This window comes from Electrophorus electricus, chromosome 5 (assembly GCF_013358815.1).
Source record: "Electrophorus electricus isolate fEleEle1 chromosome 5, fEleEle1.pri, whole genome shotgun sequence".
Lineage (NCBI taxonomy): Eukaryota > Metazoa > Chordata > Actinopteri > Gymnotiformes > Gymnotidae > Electrophorus > Electrophorus electricus.
This window is the reverse complement of record NC_049539.1, coordinates 29,054,591-29,078,390: the sequence shown is the minus strand read 5'-3', so window position 1 is coordinate 29,078,390 and position 23,800 is coordinate 29,054,591. Positions and strand designations below refer to the sequence as shown.

The window sequence follows — 23,800 nt, the reverse complement described above, 5'->3', positions numbered from 1 at the left end:
CCCCGTTTTGTGGTCGTAACATCTGATGCACGTGCCACATCCGCACTGAAGGCTTCGGCGCGAGACTACATCTTGTGTCGTCATCATCCCTAGGGAGAAGCTTTCTCGCTCCTTTATCGCACACAATGAAAATCTAAAATAAATGTGTTCTTTAGCTTAATTAAACATATCTTGGCTCTAATGCACCTAAAAAAAATGTTTGCTAAGCATATGTAGAAGAGAAAAGTCTTCTTTTTTGGAAATTCAAACTTTCCCCTTTTTTTCTGTTAAATCCACTACATTTATAAAGATCACTTTCTTAGCTACTCATAAGATTTCCTATTGTGGGAAGGTGGATAAAATAGTTTCAAAGTTTGTCACGTACATAATCATACATGGTCTAACTTGCAGTGAAATGCCTTTGTGACTGTTCTGTTCGAGCTGAGGAGAGATGCAAGGATTACAATATTTGTATAACATGTATATATATATATATACACAATGTACTATATATACACAATGTACTATATATATATATATATATATATATATATATATATATATATATATATATATATATATATATATATATATATACACACATATATATATACATATATATATATATATATATATAATGTGTGTGTGTGTGTATATTTGTATATAGACATTGTAGAATTTCCAGTTTTTCTTACAATTTACAGTTTACAGTTATTGCAGTCTTTTTATGATGTTATTGACATCCTACACAGTACACAAAGTGGTCCCCACAGTTCATCAGTTGCCCTGATTCAGGGCCCGAATGGCCTGTGGGAAGAAGCTCCTCTTCAGTCTCTCTGTGTTGGTCTTCAGGGAGCGAAAGCACTTCCCTGACCTCAACAGAGAGAAGAGCCTATTGTTGGGATGGGTGGGGTCCTTGGTCTGGCACCGCTTATAATAGATGGTGTGCAGGTCTGGAAGTTCTCTGGTCTTTACGCTGTGAATAATTGACCATGACCATGAATAATGACTGACAATCCTGCACACACCAGCCTGGGTTTAAATACACAGACATAATGAGACTAAACCAGATTGGTTTAGGTGTGTGCAGGCATGGTTACAAACACGATAAACAAACAAGACCCTCCCACTGCACACGGCGGGCCAAACCACGTAACCTGTGGGAGGAGAGCGTTCCCTGACAGCTATCAAGTCACAAGCACATTTCAAAAGAAACACGTTCTGTTCTCAGCCAGACAAAAATACAGACACCAGAGACACATGAATCTGTAAAAACCTTTCCACTGGCACCCACTGAGATAGATGAAGATTCCTCAACGTGAGGAGACATGTAACTCTGGGTAGGTATAAGATGACATTTAGTGTTTATATAGAGGTATTAACAGTAGGTGTTTACAAGACTTAAGCAATGTTATTCCTACACACAAACCAGACACTAAGTGATCAGACAGAGACTACCTGTACTACACACCAGACACTAAGAGATCAGACAGAGAGAGACTACCTGTACTACACACCAAAAACACACCAGACACTAAGTGATCAGACAGAGACTACCTGTACTACACACCAGACACTAAGAGATCAGACAGAGAGAGACTACCTGTACTACACACCAAACACACACCAGACACTAAGTGATCAGACAGAGACTACCTGTACTACACACCAGACACTAAGAGATCAGACAGAGAGAGACTACCTGTACCACACACCAAACACACACCAGACACTAAGAGATCAGACAGACAGAGACTACCTGTACTACACACCAGACACTAAGAGATCAGACAGAGAGAGACTACCTGTACTAAACACCAAACACACACCAGACACCAAGAGATCAGACAGAGAGAGACTACCTTTATGACTCACTTGACTCATCACTCTCATCTCTAGGTGATGTACCCTTGTAAACCAGAGTTTTACTAACCTACTTTACTAACAGAACTGTTGTAAAGTTTATGCAGGTCTCCATGCCAATAAAATCTCATGAGGCTCCTCTGGTGTGTACAGTAGAGTGCAGGTTACACAACCCCAGCTGAGTGTTTAATAATACCTCACTGTGTTCTGTTTCCCTATTAGTTATAAAGGCATTTAAAAAGTACACATATCACTTAATGAGAACTCATTCTCAGAGAGCTTAACTCTTATTTTCCCACTATATCATACATGTTGTCATTAACAGGAGGAGCTGTATAACTGGAATTGTTGACTGTCATCCTCACTCAGTGATCATCATTAACACACCTTACAAATGATCTTAAAACAGTAAAGATGGAGTAGACCTTACATTACTGACAGAACAGCACCCTCCACCCTTCCACACCTACAATAATGAAAGAATATGAGTGTGTAATGTGACACTTTGGGTCAGACGGCACAGGTCCACTGCTGAATACAGGAGGATCACTCATGAACCCGTCACTCTTCAGAGACACACAGCTGGGTGCTGGAGAATCTGCTCTCTTTACCCTGATGAAGATGAGGAAAGTGTTGAGTAATTACATCCTTCACTACATCTCATTTATCCTGAATATTCCCTCTTCCTGTTTCCTCAGATTAAGTGCTGATGGAAAGCTCCTCACTTTGGGTCAGAGGTTCCTCCTCCACTGCTGGAGTTATGAGGCTCCATCATGGAGTTGTTCCTCTTCACACACACAAACACACACAAACACACACAAACACACACAAACACACACACACACACACACGTCCTTCAGCATCACAAACATACCACACACACACACACACACACACACACACACACACGTCCTTCAGCATCACAAACATACCACACACACACACACACACACACACACCACACCTGTCCTTCAGCAACACACACACACACACCACACCTGTCCTTTAGTATGTCACACACACACACACACACACACACACACACACACACCCTTCAGGATCACAAACAAACATACAACATACATAAAACCTGTCCTTTAGCATCACACACACACACACACACACACACACACACACACACACACACACAATCCCTTCAGCAACACACACACACACCTGTCCTTTAGCATGTCACACACACACACCCACACACACACACACACACCCTTCAGCAACACACACACCTGTCCTTTAGCATGTCACACACACACACACACACACACACACCTGTCCTTCAGCATCAAAAACATAACACATATTCACACACATACTCACACACCACACCTGTCCTTTAGCATCACACACACACACACACACACACACACACACACACAAACATACCACATACTCACACACACAAAAACACACCTGTCCTTCAGCATATCACACTCACACACACACACACACACACACACCTGTCCTTCAGCAACACACACACACACCTGTCCTTCAGCATATCACACAAACACACCCTTCTGCATCACAAACATACCACATACACACACAAAAACACAGCTGTCCTTCAGCATAACACACACACACACACGCCTGTCCTTTAGCATGTCACACACACACACACACACACACACACACACACACACACACACACACACCCACACCCACACACACCTGTCCTTCAGCAACACACACACACACACACACGCCTGTCCTTCAGCAACACACACACACACACACACGCCTGTCCTTCAGCAACACACACACACACACACACGCCTGTCCTTCAGCATATCACACACACACACACACACACACCTGTCCTTTAGCATCAACCACATACCACACAGACACACACACACACAGACACACACACACCTCTCCTTTGGCAACACACACACATTGTTGTTTTGTTGAATTGTTGATTGTCATCATCACTCAGTGATCATCATTAACACACCTTACAAATGATCTTAAAACAGTGAAGATGGAGTAGACCTTACATTACTGACAGAACAGCACCCTCCACCCTTCCACACCTACAATAATGAAAGAATCTGAGTGTGTGATGCGTCACTCACTTTGGGTCAGACGGCACAGTTCCATTGCTGAAGTTAGGAAAATCACCCATGGACGCATCACTCTTCAGAGACACACAGCTGGGTGCTGGAGACTCTGCTCTCTTTACCCTGATGAAGATGAGGAAAGTCTTGAGTAATTACATCCTTCACTACATCTCATTTATCCTGAATATTCCCTCTTCCTGTTTCCTCAGATTAGGTGCTGATGGAAAGCTCCTCACTTTGGGTCAGAGGTTCCTCCTCCACTGCTGGAGTTATGAGGCTCCATCATGGAGTTGTTCCTCTTCTCACACACACACACACACACACACACACACACACACACACACACACACACACACACACACACACACACACGTCCTTCAGCATCACAAACATACCACACACACACACACACGTCCTTCAGCATCACAAACATACCACACACACACTCACACACACACACACACACACACACACACACCTGTCCTTCAGCAACACACACACACACACCTGTCCTTCAGCATATCACACAAACACACCCTTCTGCATCACAAACATACCACATACACACACAAAAACACAGCTGTCCTTCAGCATAACACACACACACACACACACCTGTCCTTTAGCATGTCACACACACACACACACACACACACACACACACACACACCTGTCCTTCAGCAACACACACACACACACGTCTGTCCTTCAGCAACACACACACACACACACACGCCTGTCCTTCAGCATATCACACACACACACACACACACACACACACACACACACACACACACCTGTCCTTTAGCATCAACCACATACCACACAGACACACACACACACAGACACACACACCTCTCCTTTGGCAACACACACACATTGTTGTTTTGTTGAATTGTTGATTGTCATCATCACTCAGTGATCATCATTAACACACCTTACAAATGATCTTAAAACAGTGAAGATGGAGTAGACCTTACATTACTGACAGAACAGCACCCTCCACCCTTCCACACCTACAATAATGAAAGAACATGAGTGTGTGATGTGTCACTCACTTTGGGTCAGACGGCACAGGTCCATTGCTGAAGTTAGGAAAATCACCTATGGACCAGTCACTCTTCAGAGACACACAGCTGGGTGCTGGAGACTCTGCTCTCTCTACCCTGATGAAGATGAGGAAGGTGTTGAGTAATTACATCCTTCACTACATCTCATTTATCCTCAATATTCCCTCTTCCTGTTTCCTCAGATTAAGTGCTGATGGAAAGCTCCTCACTTTGGGTCAGAGGTTCCTCCTCCACTGCTGGAGTTATGAGGCTCCATCATGGAGTTGTTCCTCTTCACACACACACAGCTGGACTCTGGAGATGCTGCTCTCTGCTTCCTGTCAACAGTTCATACACAGAATGAATCAACAGTGAATAAATTCCTGACAAAATTGACATCAACATATTAAAAATGAAGTACACACTGATATTAACAAGGTAGGTGGACAACTGAAATAGTGCTGACAGCAGAACACTGAACACACTACTAGATTCAGATACATATTCCACTAAATACATAAATAATGTTATACTGAATATATTTAAAATTCCCTTTAAACACACAAAAAGCTGTGCACCATCACTTGTATGTTTTTCTATTTTAAAGAAATTAAATAGCAAATCCCCATAATAAGTAATCAACTTTCCCAGAATGCTTCCCACAGGAGATGTAATGTTTCCACACAGTGGGAACTGAAGTCTGGATGCTTTCAAATGTATTAATGAATTAATATTATACAGTTCCCATTTGGTGAGCGATTTTGTAAAGATTTTCAGTGCTGGTTCTTAATTCCCAAAGCCCTGTGGAGACCTTCACTGTGTCTGTGATATTTGTTCTCACGGACTGCCCCGCCCCCGTAAGTCACGTGGTGCAGGGGCCACGCCCCCGTGATGACGCGCACCTCCCCGGGTTCAGCGTTGAGTTTGTCCGTCTCTTTAACCCGCCAGTGCGCGTCTCAGTGTTGGTCGTTCTTAGCGGCATGTTCGTATCCATGTTTGTGCAGCCAGTGTTGTGGTTAAGAGTGTTTTTCTTCCCTGTTAATGTAACGTGTGAGTGCCGCCCTTGTCTTAAATGTTTAATGTCAGTAAATGTTTCACAAAGTGGAGGGAGTCTGAGCGTCTCACTCGCCACAAAAGTTACACACAGTACTACATGTAGTGAAATATTGTAGGACTGTGTTGCCATTTGAAACAGACTACATAAAATAGATAAAAAGTGGAAGAATAAGAACATATAAAAATACAGACACATAAAAAAGTTGTATGAAACATACATGTGGATGAGAACATAAAGCTCTCATATATGCGTCAAAGTTCCCTCAGGCCCTGGAGTGATACTCTGAGCACTCAGATACCGTAACAGACCGTATATATGTGCACATTATGTTGGAGTGATACTCTGAGCACTCAGATACCGTAACAGACCGTATATATGTGCACATTATGTTGGAGTGATGCTCTGAGCACTCAAATACCGTAACAGACCGTATATATGTGCATATTCTGTTGGAGTGATACTCTGAGCACTCAGATACCGTAACAGACCGTATATATGTGCACATTATGTTGGAGTGATGCTCTGAGCACTCAAATACCGTAACAGACCGTATATATGTGCATATTCTGTTGGAGTGATACTCTGAGCACTCAGATACCGTAATAGACCGTATATATGTGCACATAATGTTGGCGTGTTATTCTGACGCGTAATGGCCCAAATATGTGCACATTGGCCGTCAACTGCCAAAGCACCAAATATCACCATTTAGCAACCAGCTTAACCAGTATGTAACACACCCAATGACAAAGAAATTCAAATGTAATTTCATCATATTTACACTGAATTCTCAATTTAAATGTACTTGATTCAAAGCTTTTCACTGCATATGGCACATTAATCTATCGAGAACACATGTATTTATACTAGTGATGCATACAGTGTGTTAATCTGTGCATGATGGGAAGAGGAGCAACCGCATCATTTCTGACACACACACTCACACCAGAAACAACAAGTCCAGCATATAACGAAGCTGAGTGGTTAAGGTACTTGACTTGTAGTTGCAAGGTTGGTGGTTCAAGCCCCACCACTGCCAAGTTGCCACTGTTGGGTCCCTTAACAAGACCCTTAATCCTCAATTGCTTGAGTTGTACTCAGTCAGAATTGTAAAAGTGTTGGCTAAATGCCATAAATGTAATGGTCTACTCACTCCACATAGATGGGTCTATATAGAACACTGCACAGGGTACACATTAGTGAGACGAAAGATAGAATCTATCAATGCTAGTCTGTGAAATAGATCATTGTGACATTTCATCATGGAAACTATCTGCAACATAAAGTGGTGCAGTTGCATTGAAGTAAGACACTGTAGTGATGATTTATAGTTTCAGTTGTGTTATGCTGTGACTTTAATAATACACAACTCTATAACTATGTCCATGTTCCCATTTTGTCAATCAAAAACTACAGAGTGAAATTCTGTAATGCTTATTTCTTCAGCACAAGATTTGTTTATTCTGTTTCTTGTTGCATTAACATTCTGTCACTGTTATTTTGGGTTCAGCCAAAATAGTGATACTGAACCTGACAACATGTCTGTTATATGCTCTTAATCAATGGACACAAGTTGTTCACTACATTTACAGTACACTATAGGTGGTGGTATTTTTGTCCTTAATCAGTATACATCAGTAGTTCAGTACATTTACAGTACACTATAGGTGGTGGCATCTTTGTCCTTAATCAGTATACGTCAGTAGTTCACTACATTTAAAGTATACTATAGGTCGTGGTGGGAAAAGTGAGGCTTTGTGAAACATTGAGATGTTCGAAGCAGTTGTGTTGAAAATAGTTTCAAGGTCTCAAAAGTGTAGTAAAGACTACTGTAGGGGACTGGGATGAATGGCACTGGTTGGATTTATAACTGTGCTCAACCTGGTCTGTTGGCCAGAACACAAGGTGTAATAACAGTTATGGGCTTTGATGTTACAGAACTGAAGTAGAGAATAGGATAATGCTAAGAGATCAAGCACATACAGATATTACTTTAAATGTCAATGCTGCTTGTAAATGACAACCTGCACAATACACAGAAAAGCCTTTTACAGTCGATTGTAATGCCTATAGTGAGCTAAATATACAGTAACTGGTGCTTGGGTGCCATCTAGCGGCAAATCTCTAGAACTGACTCAGTGACTTGATAAACCAAGAAATGCAGACACAACTAACATTTAAACTACTGATTAAATCTCCCAAACTCAAGGACTGATACACAAAGGAAGTACATCTCCCAGCTGATATGAAACAAAGTATATTACCAGAGGAGAAATGTGGTAAATGCTAAAACATGAAACTAAACCTACACAGAGAGCTTATGGAGTAACGTGTCTGCTCTTTAATGATAACTCTAAACATCAACTAACACTGCCTTTTCCTAACAAAACACCAACATAAAAAGAAGATGCCTGACTTACATTTTATCAGTAACACAGAGTCTCTGGGTTTAACACAAACAGAGTTTTACTGTGTGGGTAACACTCAGCACTGCAAGAAATGACGTCTAAACGCATGCAACCGTACAACCGACATCTTTAACCAATGACACAGAGTTTAACTGCATAATCCACTAATATCTTTAGCCAATGACACAATACTGAACAAATATAATATAAAGAAAAACAAAATTAAATAATATTCATTATAATGAATATTGGGGAAGCAGAGTATGAATATTGGGGAAGCAGAGTACAACAGAAACTAAGAAATGACACACGGGCTAACAAATGCAGGCTTTGAAAAACAGACAGGCTTTCTGACAAATCCAAACACAAACATTCAATTAAACACATTCTACCAAACAAACACAATGAACAGCCAAAGACACAGGCCCTCCGACGTGGTTTAAATACATGAACCTAACAAGGTAAAAACAAGGGACAGGTGTGGAAAATCAAATGAGGCATGGAGAAAACAAAACTATGACATGGAATTAAACTACATAAGACAAGGAAAACACGAAACGCAGAAGCTGGGAGGGACTATTGTGACAAGCTTCAATTTGCATAATGCTGGATTTAAATTTGCATATATTGAATAATGTATGTCTGAACATAGTGGTGGAGATTTCAAACACTAGTATGTAAAGAAGGTAGGTGATTACATAATCACTTCTGAAACTGGACCAGCAATTAATTCAATTAATTCAATTAATTCCAGAGTATGCATCTTTATTTTCTATTTAGTGTGTATTGAATAAACAGTTGGAAACTTGGAAAAATTAAGAAACATTAATTGGTGGCCTGCACTACAGGGATCAATTGGGTCAATTGACAAATGGATCCATACAGTCGGCAGGAGGGTTATCAGCACCAGATGACCTACGACCCAAAGCTGCATTGTATCTGTGACCAGGGTCTGAATCCACACACGCACCGTTAAAGCTCAGCAGATAACCTGTTTGAAGAATTCTGCATAGGTGGTACAGACCTTGTCCAAAGAGTTTTTGTAACGCGAGGTGGCCCGAGGGCCGCAGGACGCACAGACTCCACCGACTGGAACGAACATTAACATAAACGACAGCGGCACTCACGTATTACAAACGATCGACTTTAGACCAACACGATGAACACGCATACACTTTCACAATGACAAAAAAACATTAACACGCCACATCAACAATGACCAACAACGCGGCGCACCCTGACGTGAGTTTAGATACACAGACGAGACGACGTGCAGGTGTGCGCAGGCGCGTGGCCACAAATGAAAGTCCCCCCGCTGCACGTTCCGTGACAGTTTTGTAGTGGAGCCTTGTGGGTCTTTAGGGTGCAGACTGAGAATTAAGGGAGTGAGAACAGACTGATGAAATGCATAAAATGACAAAAAAGGAGTAAAAAAGTCAGCAGGTAAAAAGTGAACATTCACAAAAACCTGCTATAAAAGTAGTGAGGAAATGAAAATAGTTGCACATAATCTTACTGTTAAGGGAAATGGTGAAGAAAAAATGGCTTAATAAATTATGAAGTAAAGACAAATGCACAGTGAATAAAGAGAAATGAGTGTGTGAAACAGAGAAATGTAACTGTTGCGTTTGTTCCAGGTGTCTTTGTCTAAATGTGGCCACAACAAGTTAGTAGCACCCCGATAACAGCATAGTGTGCACTGATACGACGTACACCGTCGAATAACCTTGAACGCGTCACGTTAAAGCTTATTACGAAAGTTCAGAAAAGGGGAAGCTATTAAATTACCAAGGAGGTAACTGGGTATGTAGACGGGTTGCCTCATGATCCCAAATAATACTTGATTAGGTACTGCGTGCACGCAAAATAAATTGACTGTTACAGTAACAATACCAGTAAATTAAATGATATACTATACATAAAACCAAAGGGCCAAGTGGAATATAAAACTCTGACGGTGCCAGTCACTGCAGTAAGGAGCATACATGTTAAAACATTAGCAAAAGGGTAGAGTTGAAATATTACAGGATAGGAAATTTAACCAGTGGGAGTGACGGTTAACAGAGTTTTGGAACAGTGAATATTTAATTTACTCATATAAGTTTTGGCTAAGTGAATATCTTAGTAAACATCTAAATTCAACAAAACAAATTAGAACTGAGGGAATATGTAACGAGGAGGCTAAGCAGGATGCGGAGACGAGTCGCATTAAACACAAACACACGTTTATTTTTACACGTAACACTCACCGTAACTCGCAGGCTCGCATATCCACACACTGACAGCAGTAACACGGCCACGCTAGACTTTAATACACACAGACTAATGAAACCACGGGGGGCAGGTGTGGAGCACAGGGGGGCGTGGCCACGCTGACGAACACACACGAGGAGACGTTCAGGAGGAGTCGCTGTACCCTGACAGAGCCCACCCCCATAAAAAAAAAAAAAATTAAAAAAAAAGTTTTTTTATGGAGTAGAAATAAATTTAGAAAAGGTGATTATCTCTCAGCTTTCACACATACACACACACACACACACACACACACACACGCACTGTAAGTCTTGCTTTTTTGGGAGGATTGGTACCATCACCTGTGAGCTGTGTCACAGCAGGGTGTTTATTAAAAAACAAAACAAAAACCCCAACTTTTTGGGTCATGTGACCAGCCAGCAACTCCTTACGATGAACTTCCAGTCACTGAATGTTTTACCATTGTTGTCTTACATCTGTTTCCAAATACAGTATATTGTAATTAAGATCTGGCAAAGCTACTGAGATCACTGGTAAAAGATTTACAGGCAGGTGTATTTTTGCACTGAAAATTCATTACATTCCATTTATATGCACTGATGGAAGACTGTAAGATACAAGTACAAAATTACACAAGGGATTATTAAGGAGTCCAGGTAAGCCGGCAGGAGCCCCAGGCTGTCCCCCAGTCGTCAGCTGGGCTGGAGTCCATCCCTCGCCGATATGGGGGGTGGTGACTTCCGCGCATCTGTTTCAGGAGGTGCACCAGCTACTCTGCCCATCTCTGGGGTTGCCACTGGTGTGGGGCTGTGTGTCCTAGTGAAGGGAGTTTCCTCCTCGGACGAGGTCGCCTCTAGATGTGTCGCACGGAAAGGCTTGCTGGCACCCAACGATACCTCCTGGGCGGAGCCTTGCTGTGTTAAACTGGAGTGAGGAGGTCGTGCTCAATCCCAAGAGACTTCAGAGAGAAACAGGTCCTGGCACATGCCGGGTTGGGATAGACTAAAGAATAACTGAGAATAACTGGTTGTTGAAAACATATGACTGTTTACAGGGAAAATTGTTCAATATTTGTGTTTCCAAAAGAAAAGAAATTGTAGACGCGTGAGAAAGAAAAGGCATCTGGCTGGTGGTTGCCTGGTTGAAGGAGTGTAACACACAGAGAGGATCAACTGATAAAAATATTAAAGCTGATCCTAATTTGGAGGCTGTTGTATTACGTGATTTTAGTCAGGGGAGAAGTGAGAAGGAGAGTCGAGGATACAGCATGTGTTCACCCTGACACTGGTAGTGCAGTAAAGGTTATGGTGTGTTATCATGATGGAAGGGTGGCTCAGGTATACCATACTTCAGAAAAACTGTGGGAAAGAGAAAAGATGGAAGCTTCTGGATGGTTTTTGAGGGGCATCATGAAATTAGAAAAAGGGACGTTTGATATGCTGTGAAAAAAGAACCATTGTATAAAATATTAAGACCTAATGGAGAGCTAGAGGCTGTTATGACATGCACACATAATGCTTATGAAGTGATTAATGAACATGAATGCTGATTGTGTGGCATTAGACATATGATGCATCATACTTATACTTGCTCCAGAACTGACATGTATGTATGCAGCAAGTGGAAATGTTGGGAATCGCAAGTATAGTAATATATTTAGTTTTCCCAGGGAGCTGTAGTAGACTTTTATCTGATACACAGAGGAGTGTGAGGGAGCCGTTAGAGAGAGAGAGCACAAGCGGGAGGGGGAGCGAGAGCCCCCACACACCCACACACACCCACACACACACCCACACACACACACACACCCACACACACACACACACACACACACACACCCACACACACACACACACACACACACACACACACACACACACCCACACACACACACACACACACACACACACACCCCCCACACACACACACACACACACACACACACACCTCCCTCCTACTTCAGGAGGGAATTTGTATGTCAGTGTGTGTGGTACATGTTTGTGTGGGAGGCTGTTTGTGAAAGAGATCAATCAGAAACCAGGCAGAAAAATGCAAAGGGGGGCAGACAAAAACCAGAAGAGATTTACACAGAAACCCCATCAGATACACTGAAGACTAAAGGAGAAGAACGCAACCAGGACAAATTTTGGGTCATGTGACCAGCCAGCAACTCATTACGATGAACTTCCAGTCACTGAATGTTTTACCATTGTTGTCTTACATCTGTTTCCAAGTACAGTATATTGTAAATAAGATCTGGCAAACCTACTGAGATCACTGGTAAAAGAGTTACAGGCAGGTGTATTTTTGCACTGAAAATTCGTTACATTCCATATATATGCACTGATGGAAGACTGTAAGATTTTCTTCTCATTCTAGAGATTGTTGAATACCTGCATTGCCAAGTGAGAATTAATTTATCGTTTATATGCTTGAAATGTAATAAATGCATTTATTCTTTTCTCACTGTTCTTAAGTGTATTTACGCTGTGCCAGAGGACAGTCCATGATAATTAATAAGTGTATAGTTACTGAAATATTTCTTTTATATTTGATATTCAGTGTGGAATAGTGGAACCCAGTCAGATATGAGATAATTGTTGGTGAAATGTTCTACATGTTCTCTTCACATGTCCACTGTAGATGGCCTTCTCATCCCATGATATTTAACAACCTGTTGGTACAATAAAAGTCCTGCTGTATTACTTTGTTTCCTTTGCCACGTTGTTTAATGCTGTTGAGCTCATTCTCAGGGAAGGTCCTGATGAAATGTGCTGCATCTGTGGCTTTAGTTCTGCTTTCTAGATGACAATGTCTCCAATTATATTTCATATGTATGTTGTACATCTTGAAGCTTGTTTTGACCCCTATGACCCCTATGTGTACAGTTCTTAGCCACAGTAAGAGAGCTTTTTAAATATTTTTATGTTGTTCCATAATCCAAAGTCTGCCCTGCTATTGGGGGTTTGTGTGGCTGTCTGATGTGCAAGGACACTAGGCCATTAAACCAGTTGTATTGTATATGGTTTGTTTGCCCCTCGAGACAGTTTGCATAACTGGACACTAGAGGGCACTAATAACCAAATGTAGGTGGTTACTGTGGCTTTGGAGAATATTCATCGTGAAGGTAGGGCAGACGAACGTAGCTACTGTCTAATGTGTTAGTAGATGCAAAAACGCTGATGAAAACGTCATCAAATGAAGGCCTGTAATTATTCAGAATATTTTGATCGTTTCAAAAGTTTGTGCTTTGATCCAAAGTTGCAGCTTGTTACTTAAAGCCTGAGGACAAATAGATCAAACAACGAGGCAGATTACCAGAGCGATGGTGGGTTGCTGGTGGTTATTGACAGATTAGATCTATAATTTATTTATTTATTTTTGAAAGTTTATTTATTGACAGGTTAAATGTATCTACTTAATTTAGGTTGGAAAACCAACAATACAACTGTCGTCACTCAACGGTCATGGAAACAACATACAATGACGTTTATATGGGGAATTAAATCTTAGTTGAGGTGGAAATATTTTCTTGGTGTCACGGCATGGCCCCTCCTCCTAGCCATCTGTGTGTGTGTGTGTGTGTGTGTGTGTGTGTGTGTGTGTGTGTGTGTTCGTTCGTTCGTTTGTGATACACACTCCCTATGTATCACACCTGTTCTTTGTTTTCTGTCATTATGGTGAGTGTATATAAGTCTCTTGTTTAAGTGTGGATGTTGTTGGTGTTTGACCTCACGTTAGCCTAAGGGCTACATTGTCTTTGTTGTGTCTTTCAATAAACGTTGTTGTGTTTTACTCGGCTCGTCTTTGCATCCTGCCAAGCCTCCAGATGTTACACTTGGCGGTAAAAGAAACAATATTATTGTTGTTGTTGTTGTTATCAAAGTCCTACATACATTTTCTTCCCTAATATTAATGGATCCTTTGACTGCGAGGACATTAGAATATTGCTACACTAATTGGTCACTTTATTAAGAACTCATACCTTGCACCTACTGCCATTGTCTACTTTAGTAGGTGCTCCTGTTTTATAGGTGCATTACAGACCTGTAGACTAATTGATTCTGCATATTGCCATGTACAGTATCAGCCACTAGAAAAACTAGTTCAGGTTTATTACCATGTTTGTCAGGTACAAGGCTGGTTGCAGGGCAGTGGGTACTCAGAACTGGGGTTCAGAAGATAACAGTAATCCACTTTCAATCTCCTTTGTGTAATGACCAGTGGAAATAACCCCAGGTTATTTTATTCATGTGCACTATGCCATGTTGGACTAAACATTATGCCATACCCTGTAAAAAAAAAAGGAGTTTCACACTTGATCTCAAGCCTATAGCCCTGTGTTTCAATAGCCTGCCCTTAGCCTTTAGTCCTGTAGTAGAAACAGAAGTAAACCACTAACCCACAGTAAAAACATTACTAAACCCCAGAACACCTCAGCAGCACAGTAGTCTTCATTTACCATAGGAGGATTAGTCCAGGATCCAAAACATCAACGTCCTGCCATTATGTTGTATCACCCAGTTAAATTCCCTAATTCCCAGTATTCATTTAGATATTTCTGGCAACACTAACACACATGAAAAGTATGAAAGTAGCCTACATATGAAAGTAGTTTACATCTGCTTGTTGCTACATCTGGTGGTTCTGGAGAACCACTGCCCTGCACAGTTTCACACCTGATCCAGCTAATAGAAGACTTGATGATGAGCTGATGAGTTGATGACTTGGAAGTACTGGGTGTACTGGGACAGGGAAACCCAGAAACTGTCAGTCATTGGCTGCACTGCTACCAGCCTTAAATGTATCTGACAAACATGTTATAAAACTTGAAACTGTTTTCTTGTGGCTGATAAATCGTACATAGCAATATGTAGAAGAATCAATTAATCTGTAGCTATAGGTTATTTTAGTAATTGAGTATTCTGCCAAATACTTCAATTTTGGATTACTTTATCAATCGAATATCAATTGTATCAAATCTGATACAAATTACATTTGCTTTATTAAAGAACAATAGTCAATATACAAATCAGAATATGACAAGTCTCTTAAAATTAACAATTTGATTTCTTCCTTAGAAAACTCAACATTTGTATTGTTTAAATTGCATACGATAATATCTGCCATATAACATTCTGGGTTTTAAACAAAACATTTTATGAAATACAAAAACAAATAAGTAAATATCAAAATTTCTTAATTTCTAATGATTTTAAAAATAAACATACCCATCCTATTTTTCATGGGATCTCTGTATTTCAAGATATGTGCAGGAACATCTGTTTGTGAATGGAATAGTCATTAAACACTATTTGGACAAAGCTAGTGTAATGATGCTAAATGATTGTTAATTACAAAAAATTGTAGATGGTAAACTGATTATATGAATGGAAAGATGATATAGACAATATAGAGTTTTGTTTGCACACGTGAAAAACCTGAACCAGGTAAAACTGAGTGGTAGCTCTGTGGTTAAAGTACTCAACTTGTAATCAGAAAAATGCCAGTTTAAGCGCCAACACTAAACATTTGCCACTGTTGGGCCCCTGAGCTAGGCCCTTGGTCCTCAGTTACTCAGATTGTATTCAGTGATATATTTATCCAAAGTGACTTACAATTGTCATCTGTAAATGTGATTTGCCATTTGCTACTTTCCCAAATCTCTGCAGTATGCTCAGTGGGCCTCAACAATTATGTGAAAACAGAAACAGTTTTTTAAACCCTTAGCTAGATTTCTCAGAATGTGATTTCCTAGTATATTTGTTCATTTATTTATTAATTTGTTTGAAATAAAAATGTATGTAACTTACCCAAGTCTATTTTCTATAATGGATACTGCATAGTACTGCAAAAATATCAAATTCAATGTCTTTGCCGTTAAACAGTCATGAAGGCCTATATTTTCAGAAACATTTTCATAAAGTTTTTCAAATCCATTAGTATATTAGCTAGCTAGCTACTTTACTCTGTCCTACACAGTAAAAATGAGTAGTTCCTTGAAGATTACTCCAAGAACCTAGGGGCTCCTCCAAGAACATAAATGTTCCCCAGTGCTCTTAGATGTGCCTGTAAGAACTTTTGGGATTCCTCAAAGAACCCATTTGAATTAAAGTTCCAAGGGGATCTTTAGGCTTCTAAACTATGAGGAACTTCTTGAATTATTCTCAATTAGTCTCTCAAGTAAACCAGAGCTCTTTGTAAATGTTTTCTTTTCCAATATCTTTAAAATGTATGCATGCTGTCACGGTGGCCAGTCCACCACTGAGAGGGACATGCCCATGTCAGACGGGGGCCATAACCTTTGGCTACCCGATTCTCAATCACCTGAATACTGATTGGAGACACCTACTCCTCATCACTGTGTCTCACTATTTATACACCTGCAGGTCCTGAAGAACATCGCCGTGCATTAGTGGTCAAGGATACTACAGACTTCCCTCGGTGCATTGCAACTCGGCGTTCATAGCATCCCTGTGGATTACTTTACCACTTACATTGTTTGTCATGGATAATAAAGAGCATGTTAGTTTAACTTTGTCTCTCGCTTTTTCTGTGCCGCCAGCATCACACATGCCAGATAACCTACACTGATTTAATTTTGTATGGGGTTTTTTGTGTGTGTGGACTGTGTGCTCCTTTATATTTTAATATTAATCCTTAAGTGGAACAAGAAAAATTCTTTACATGAGCAGAAACTATTTTGAATTGTTTATTTTGGCCCCACCTCTAATATCAGGAAATGCCCTATTTATAGCAGACATAATCTTTTTAAGCATTTCTCAAGAAAACAAAGCTTGTAGAGCCAACAGTTGTCAATTTCCTTATAAACTGGTCGAGTACTTTTGTAATTGTGCTTTCCACTGACACACTTCTCACATTTTTCAAGATAAACCCAACCATGTCTGTATAATAAAATTTTGCTTTGGCCTGCAGGTGCCCAATGTTAACAAAAGTCTAATGTCACACAGCCAATGAGACTGATTTCAGAGAACAAATAAGAATAATACATTATATGAACAAATACAAATTTATATGAGTTAAATAAAACCAGAATGCAAGTTTGTATTTATTTCCACGACCTTGATGTTTTTTTATTTAATCATACATTACAGCTGCTATCATACAATTCACATTTCTATGCAAATTCATGGTTTTTGTAATATATTTTTTCTTAACTAGTATGTTGACTTGCAATTGTGAATAATGACTTTGAAGTTGACTTTGAACATTTTGAGTGACTTTAGATTTGACTTTGACTTGCACTAAAAGACTTTGAGGTGACGCTAAGAGGGCTATAGGCTAAATGCTAAAGACTAAAGGATAAAGGCAGCCTATTGAAACACAGGACAACAGGCTAAAGGCTAAATGCTAAAGGTAGACTATTTAAACCATGGGTTAGTTGATTAATCCTGTTTCTGTTGTGGTTTAGTGGCTTAGTCCTGCTTGTACTGTAAATTATTGGCTTAGTCCTGTTTGTACTGTGGGTTAGTGGTTTAGTCCTGTTTCTAGGGGGGGCTAATGGTTTAATCATGTTTCTACAGGACTGCAGTTGACTACCATATTTTGTTTTTAAAACTTAAATTTTTAAAACTGTACAGTACTGACTGGATTCTCCTGTATCCTCTGTGGAGTACTGGCTTGGTCCTCCTGTCTAGTCTGTACAGTACTGATTTGGTCCTCCTGTCTAGTCTGTACAGTACTGACTGGGTTCTCCTGTATCTTCTGTACAGTACTGACTGGGTTCTCCTCTCTCCTCTGTACAGTACTGACTGGGTTCTCCTGTATCCTCTGTACAGTACTGACTGGGTCCTCCTGTCTAATCTGTACACTACTGACTGTGTTCTCCTGTCTCCTCTGTACAGTACTGACTGAGTCCTCCTGTCTAGTCTGTACAGTACTGATTGGGTTCTCCTGTATCCTCTGTACAGTACTGACTGGGTTCTCTTTTGTCTCCTCAGTCATGCCTCTCCTCAGAGTTACATGGTCACATGGTGAACAAACTAGAGTTCATGAATGTTTTTTATCCCCTATTCATAATCTCTCTTTTAGTATCTGCACAGCCTTCAGTAAAGGTGAATCGTCATGACAATGTTACTCTCCCCTGCACTCAGACGTGTTCTGGTCTGGTCACATAGACTGTGTATCATAAAACACATGACATTCTGTCTCAGTGTGACCAGACATCCTGCCAGTCAAAGGAGGGATTACACATGTCACATGATCAGTACCTGAAGGGAGATCCTCAGCATCTCTGATGCTGACTACACTAAGAGGACCTGGTACATCTGCACCTGTAATAGTAGAGGCATCTGCAATGTACATCTATGGACTGAGTGTAATTCAGTCCATAGATTGATTACCAAGTTATTGTTACCAAGCCATTAAAGATATATACAGATATATGCAGATAGAACTTTATCAATCCTGAGGGGGGGGGGGGGGGGGGCACATTGCATCATTACAGCAGTAGAATGTAGAATTGTAAACATCACCACCATTAATCATCATTAATGTTTGGTATCAGATTTGCATCTCTGTAGTTACATGATCAAAGCAACTGTATATTATAATGAAGTTCCTGACTGGATTTCTCCTCAGCTTTGAATTCTTCAGTTCAGATTAAGCATGGTGAACCTCTGATGTTGGATTTGCTCATATCAGAGTCAGTGGAGATGATTTATAACAACACAGGTGCAGCTGCTCCCTCTAGTGGACAGATCTGCACAGTGGCTGGCCACTCACTGGAGTGTCGTTCATCTCTGCTGTTGAGCTGAGAAGAACAGCATTATCTGATAGTGGAGTTTACACGATCTGGGACACCAGTAATGAAGAGGTCATTCATACATACACAGTTAAAAGGTGAAAGGTGTGTGTTTGTGTTGTTTCTGTAGGTTGTGTGTCATCTGTAACTATTGTGTCATGATGGTTTAGTATTTGGTGGATTTTGTTATTAAGGAGCATCAGAGTGATGTTACAGTTGTGAATGCTGGTGGTTATTGAAGTGGTTACTATGGAAACTATTAAAATTTTCTCATACTGTTTTGGTAGCATGTTGTTGGTGTAGTTGGGCCACTGTAGGCAGTGGTACTGCAGTGGATGCTCAGTGTTTAAGGTATTTGACTCATAATCAGAATGTTACCAGTTCAAGCTGCTCCTGAGAAAGATCCTCAATTGCTCAAAGTTGTACTCACCTACAAGTCCAAGTCACTTTGGATAAAAGTGTCAGCTAAATGGTGGTGTGTGTGTCTAGTTTTTTTTTAGGGAAGCATTCCCTGCTCTATCAGTTGTTTGTCTGGCTACCCTATGCACCTCCTCTGTAGTGTGGTGGTTCAGATGGATGTCCTTGTGAGGGTAGTGATTTGATTCCCATACTGGGCTGGTCAAGTGTGTCTTTCTCTAGTTATCACCAAGCACCTGTACCAGTACACCAAATATTTCAGAGGTTATTTACTTATTTATGTTTACATCAAGAATCCCATCATGACAAAGAGAATCAGAATTAATCTCTGAATTTGTGTGTTGACAGTTTGCCTAATCTGGAAAGTGTTAAATAATTCACCGAGTCATATATTCTCATAACTATAAATGTGAACATATCTGATGTTTACTTTGCCTGCATACGAACTCAATGAATAATTTCCGCCATCAGAAAGAAGTCACGTTCAAAGGCACTCGGTGACTCAGTCAGACACTCACGCACACAAACGCCTCTCCACTCAAGCAGCAACACCTGGAAGACACACAATACAGCAACACAGTCCATCTCGAGTTGTGAAGCACCACTTCAGGCGCGCTGGGTGAATTTAATCAGTCATTTAATCATTTTAATCATGTCATGTAGCCAGATAGTCAGACACTGTATTTCACACAGAAATGACCGACAGACAGGTTAACGAGCGGCTAGTTAACTCGGGCGGTTCGCCTATTAATTCTCACTTTTACACTAAAGTCTTGACGTTCTGAGACCGGGAATTAAAACAAGAAAAAAAGGACGCGAAGGGTAAAATGTAAAAAGGGTGCTCGGCTTCACTTACCGCACGCTGTAAAGCAGAAGTGAGACAAGGCAACAAGACAGCAACGGGATACCAACAGGAGAGCCAATGAAAATTCGAGAAGCAAATTGGAACAGACCAATGAGAGGACGCAAGTATTCTGGAACATACTGGAACAAAATCAGGGTCAGTAGAATGGGGGTCGACATGTAGAGACGGACAGAGCCAGAAAACGAAAGCAAAACACAATAACAAAGAACAAATACACTCATAAAAAACTAGAGACACAAGTAATATATACACGAGTTAACAATAATATATACACGAGTTAACAAGTAATATATACACTAGTTAACAATAATATATACACGAGATGATAAGTAATATATACACTAGTTAACAGGTAATATATACACTAGTTAACAATAATATATACAGGAGCTCAAGGGCTGTTTAGCTGTGGGGATAATTAAGGTTGAGTGGTAACTGGCTGAGTGGTGGTTGTGGGTGAGGGTTTGATTAGTTCTCCCTATAGTTCTGGCTGCAGGAGTGAGGGAGAGAAGAGGGTCTGTGCTGTTTAAATGAAAATTAAATCATGTTTGATTATGTTAAACGCTTTCAAAAAATGAAATTTGTGCATCCAAGTACGAGAAAGCTCAACCGACTTGCGGTGAAACGGCTGCTCCTTTCCCATAAGTATCATTCAACGTTCATACAACATGTAACACAAAGAGAAACGTTGTAATTTGACAAAACAATAATGTTTTGAGGAATGAGGAAATTTATTATTAGATATAAATAGCGAAATGCTCCGTCTATTATAACTGGTATCTTAGCTAGCCTAGCCAGCTAACTTAGCCAGCTAGTTAGCTGACGTACCTCAAGAAAGGTAGCTAAGCTAGTTAGCCAGCTAGCTAAATTACCTGGCCACCTGTATATTTTAATCTTGCATAACGAACACATTTTAGCACAAATAGCAAATATTGTAGCTAGCTAGTTCTCATGAAATAGTGTAGTTCTTTGTAATTATAATCTGGATCTATAATGCTGTAATTCTGTCATGTTTATTAGCTAGCTAGCTAGTTATTTAACGTTGTGAACATGACAGAAAACTCCTAGCTAACTGTATTAGCTAGCTATGTTACCTAGTTAGCCTGATAAATGTGTGTATGTTTGGTCCGGGGCTTGCTTTATTCAGCTACAGTCTTATTTGGTTAAATTAGCTAGCTGGCTAACTAACAATGCCTAATGGAATCTAAAACTGTGGGTGTCAAGGGGGGTGCAGGTGTCTGCTTTTGTATCTTCTGCCAAGAGCTTGGTAGGCGAACTAATTAGTCAGCTGACAACTGGCCGTTTAGCAGCTAAATGTAGGCCTGTGAGTGGCAGCAAACGTCTGAGGCATTTTAGTGAGTTGTTTCATCATAAAAATGTTGATTCATTTTGTTTTGCAACGAGAAACACTGCATTTAAGATTTAAACAGCATTCAATTCATGAGGAGTTTTGTTTCTTTAAACTAGCTAGTGACGTGATAGATTTTATTGCAACTATGTAGGTACATGATAGCATGCATACAACATATTAACTAGTTAAAACTTATTTGTATCTGGGTAAACAAAACAATGCCTCAGCCCTATGTTGATATTATGCTTATAGTTATATATTATTATTATTATGCTCATATTAAGATAACTGTGTTTCTCTTTCCATAGGTTAGTTTCTAAAAGTAAGATTAATTTTTCATATTAAGATGGACAGTGACTGCTATAGTATTTACCTATAGCTGTTAGTAGTGATGTTGATGCCTGTTAAGTTAACTTTTTTTTAATCAAATTTCTTATTTTGTTTGCCTTTTCTGCAATGTAATTTGCTGGTTTAGCAGCTGGTTAGACTTGATGGTTTGTGTAAGTGCAGTTTGATACAAATTCATAATTAATAAGATTGCCAAGTGGGACTAATTATGTAGTGTATGGAGTGATCTTAGTATGACTTGATGGAAATTAATGCTTGTTGTCATTACACCTGCAGTCAGTAGAAGTTAAAGATTTAATAAATGAACCTATTGGTGTATATGGAAGCAGTAGACAGCTCACTTGTTTTTTCAATAACTACTCAAAATGCACTCTTAATATAAAGCAGGGTCATATGAGTTGAAAGATATCACAAAAATATTTACAAGCCAGTTTCGTTTAGTTGAGACTTTGTTTGCAAGATAAAACAATAATTTTTTGAGACATTTTATAAGTTTAAATATTTTGCTTTTGTGTCTGTATGCCCATAGGTCTATGTCAAATCCATTAAAAGTGAGGAGAAAGTTATTAAAACTGCCATTTTGTCATAACTGCAGTGGTTCTGAAGTTACTGAGATTATGTGGAATTATCAGTATACTTGAAAGCATTTGTAAATTAGCAAAATTAACAATACATATATGAAGCTGAAGTGCTTTTATCATATAGCTAAGCATTGTTGTGCAGAATACAAAGAGTTAGCTGTCCACATATAAAACAGAAATAGACCAATGGATACTTTCACTCCATGCAAGACATGTTAGTCAGTCAGCTAACTTCAGTATGTATTTACAACTGATCATATGTCATTGGATTCTATTAAACACATGTAATGTAAGCATTTGCTGTTAATAGAAGGGTCAACACACTAAGAACATTTTAATTAATAACAGTTTATTCATAAAATAATTATGACATTTTAACCCACATCCAAGTTCCACTCTAAGCAGGACTTTAGCCTGAGTATTACTGGCACTGACCTCTCTATTTTCACATGAACATCTGTATTTGATAGAGACTATAATGCACTTCTATAAGTCGGCAAATGCTGTAAATGTACACTGATGTCCACATTTATGTTTCTGTAGGTTCAGATTACCTCACATTTACCATCTAAATCATAACCTTCTGTATTCAGCGACTAGAGCAACAGCAGCCAGTCTAAATGAAAAATGATTTAAATGAAGTAAATGACAAACATTCCTTTGAAGTATTTTGGCTCTTGTACAATGACACCATAATGTGGGGAAATTATTTGACTCTTATTCAGTGACATTAGAAAAAAGACAAATTACAAGTATAGAAACATTGAGAGTAACTGGTTATGAA

General features: G+C 39.8%; 1 long non-coding RNA gene across 2 annotated transcripts; it reads right to left on the bottom strand.

Moving 5' to 3' along the window:
• Positions 1-3,066: 3,066 nt before the first annotated feature.
• Positions 3,067-5,085, bottom strand: LOC118241348. 2 transcript variants are annotated; one of them, XR_004776003.1, is made up of 3 exons: positions 4,982-5,085; positions 3,757-4,046; positions 3,067-3,086 (listed from the first exon to the last, which is right to left on the bottom strand). It is a non-coding gene; the product is annotated as an uncharacterized LOC118241348 (long non-coding RNA). The 2 variants fall into 2 exon arrangements; XR_004776002.1 differs by lacking the exon at positions 3,067-3,086 and having other exon boundaries at positions 3,752-4,046.
• Positions 5,086-23,800: the final 18,715 nt, after the last annotated feature.